This window comes from Aptenodytes forsteri, unplaced genomic scaffold, assembly GCF_000699145.1.
Source record: "Aptenodytes forsteri isolate BGI_AS27 unplaced genomic scaffold, ASM69914v1 Scaffold137, whole genome shotgun sequence".
Lineage (NCBI taxonomy): Eukaryota > Metazoa > Chordata > Aves > Sphenisciformes > Spheniscidae > Aptenodytes > Aptenodytes forsteri.
In genome coordinates, this window is record NW_008796221.1 from 3,239,041 (window position 1) to 3,242,249 (window position 3,209).

Genomic DNA, 3,209 nt, shown 5'->3' on the forward strand with positions numbered 1-3,209 from the left:
CCGGTGGTTGCCCCGCGCCGGTAGGGCGTGGGGGGAGCGGCGGCTGCCGTCACGCGCGTGCGGCGCGCTGGAGCCCCTGGCTGCCAGCCCCGGCTGGAGAGCGGAGCCGGGAACAGCCGGGGGGCTGAGCCCTCCGAAACCGTAGTAAGTTACATAGCCCGTGTGAAATACGGGCTGCAGCTCCACTTCTCCGCAGAGCTTCGTGCACAGACCCGCAGCATATCCTTAAGGTGTCTTGGGCCCTCGAGAACTGCAGCTTCCTGCAGCGCTGGGGTCCAAAGCCACCAACACAGTAATACTCGGAGGGAACATACTGCTCTGAAGAGGGGAAAATAGGTATCGATAAGAATTTGCAAAGCTGCGAGTTACCGAGTGATCGTTTGAAGTGATGTATATCAAGTATCTTCAAAAGCAAACTGGAAAAGCACTATAACCTGGCTTGCAGTGGTAACACTGTTTTAGATGCTACAGATATAAAAGCAGGCAATGTTTGAAAAGAGGCAGTATCTTCTCTTAGGTTAACTACGAGGGAAAAGGCTTTAAGACAGTGGGCTATAATAGTGGGGAAAGACAGATTTTAAGCTCACAAGCCAGTCTGCACACCTGAAGTGAAAAAAATAAGAGGGCTCATTTACGCCCAAAATCTCTGTTCTTTTCCGTGTTGGTGCAGCTAATAAAAAGGCACTGCTTCTCACCACAAACCTTACCCCCTTAGTAACAGCATTGTTAGTTTATCTCCAGATTTTTCCTTACAATTGCAGCAATTAATTCTCCTCTATGCTGGTGTCCCCTGTAGTCTACAGCTGCGCTGCTACCAAAATGGTCTTAAAAAGACAATTATCATGGGGTTACATTATGCTACTGCCACTGTGCCCACAAGTTCACAAGTAGCTGACCCAACCTCGACATCTTCCTATATCCTTCGATGTCTTTTGGGAAGTACCGACATCTTAGGTGACATCAAAATTATTCAAGGAAAAGTGCTCTGTGTAAGATTTAAAAAAAATAAAAACCAACATTATACGAAACATCTATATTCATAGATCAGAAAGGAGACTGAAGACTCCAGTATTTTTTTATAACAAGGCAAGTAAATAAAACCCACACCTCAGAAACACAAAGTGATGAGTTTCACAGCATTAATACAGATTTGCTCTTTTTAATGGTTTAGAGGAAAAAGTAGATCCAATGACAAAAGAGTCTCAAGCAGCATGCTAAAATATATACCATTTGAATAAAACAAGTGTTTGTCTGGGTATCTACAGCATTTGAGAACGAAAGGAACCTGAAAATGAGAAAGTAGTATGAACAGATTCAAAGAGTATTTTTCGCTTTTTAGGGATAGGCAGACGGTGGGTTTCAAGGAAGGAAAGAAGATACAGCAACAGGCCGACGTTCTCACTGAATTCTGATCAGTCTGTTGTGATCATTTCGGCAACTATAATAATAACTGGAGCAGAGAGTCAGAAAGAAAAAGGGGGTGGGAGAATGATACTACAAGAGATAAATAAACAGGCCAAAAATATGTTTATCTGTACATTTCTTCCCTCATCTCAGAAACAGCAGGCAGCTTTAGCTATAGCACTTAAAGCTCTTATGTGCCAATGGTTGTAGGGTATAATTCAGCAGCCAGGGATTTTGCTGGCTAAGCCCTGTTTTCCCTTGAAATGCTCTCAGCACTGAGGCCTGGACAGAGCAACCGATAGATCTGGTTATTAGCTGTGCATCAGAGATGCTCAAGAGATATTCTCACAGGCTATGAACTAAAGCAATCCAATCTGCCCACAGACAAAAACGGTTTTGGCGCTAGCGCTCAATGCCACATTGAGATGCCTCTTACAGAGGAGAAGTGGCATGGGACAAAACTGCTTGCAGCTTTGCACCATTATAGTCATATTTTTAACTACAGATGTCTCCATAGGATTTTTTGAGGGAAAACACAGTAAACATTCTTCAGAATTTAAGAAAAAGAAAATTATATAGTGATAACACTGTGCATTACACTGACACTATGTATTTGACTGTACTGTGGTAAAGCGACACAACAGCGATCATGCTGCATCCATCAATTACCAGACTATTCTAATTCAAGCTGTGCTCCTTTCCTTATGCCCCTGCATGTTCGTTTCCTGCTCTCCCCATCACACCTCAGTGGTGGCAACCTATAAGCACCTGCCAAATTACTTTTGGGAGCCTGAAGGGAGCAGGGAAGGAAGAAGAAATCCAGCTGTCGACTGCAAGCCGTGCAGGCGAGCCCAGGGGCTGCCCCTCAGCTGCTGCTTTATACGTTTGTTTCACTACGGTATCTAACAAGATCCCAAAGCACCCTGAGACTTGAGTGCAGTCATCTATGTAGAAATACAACTGCCTTGCCAAAAAACCCAGCACTTCTTGACACTGGTGATTTATGAAGTCCCTTGATGTGTGCAAAGAGGGGAAACCACATCAGATGTCTCATAGCTGTACAGTTTAGCGAACCACAAATGAAGCAGGACAGAAAAAAAATAATCCCAGGAATATTAGGCTATGAAGCACATTGATATCAAAGACAGTAACAGAGAAGATGGTAGACCAAACAAGAGGAGCAAATGTAAACATGCACAGATTCCCCACCTGCGCTTGAACACACTTCAGCATTAACGTGCTGGAAACCGTATGCAAGACACACAAAATTAAAAATCTGGCTAAAGCATTTCGAGACTAAACCCAAGCCCCCACCGTTTGCTGCTGCTACAGTCGCCTGCACAGATGGTTCACGACGGCTGAAAAGGCGCTTTGAAACTGTTAGCGAGAAAGGGCGAGAGAAACGGGCCGAGTAGCAGGAGTGACGGGGGATCGGCCGCCGCTCGGCCGGGAGAGCCCGGAAGCGGTGGGGAGGGGATTGGAAGCAGCGCGGAGGGGATGAGACGAGGCAGAGGTTGGGGGGAGAGAGCAGCCGTTTTACCGGAACGTGGAGGCATCGAGGTGGCATTTAGGAAGGAGAAGCAGGAGGAAATACAGGTCCAGAAGAGCAAATATGGAGATAAGGGGGTGGGAGTGGCTGGAAAGGGGGTGGAGGGGAAGAAAATCAGTTCTGGGGGCCGAGCGGTGAGGGCTGGAGGGACTGGGAGGGGTAGAGGGTGAGGGGGGCGGCCGTTGGGGCAGCGAGGGGGCAATGAGGGCGATGAGGGGGGACAGTGAAGGGGCAGTGAGGGGGGGGGGGGGGGGGC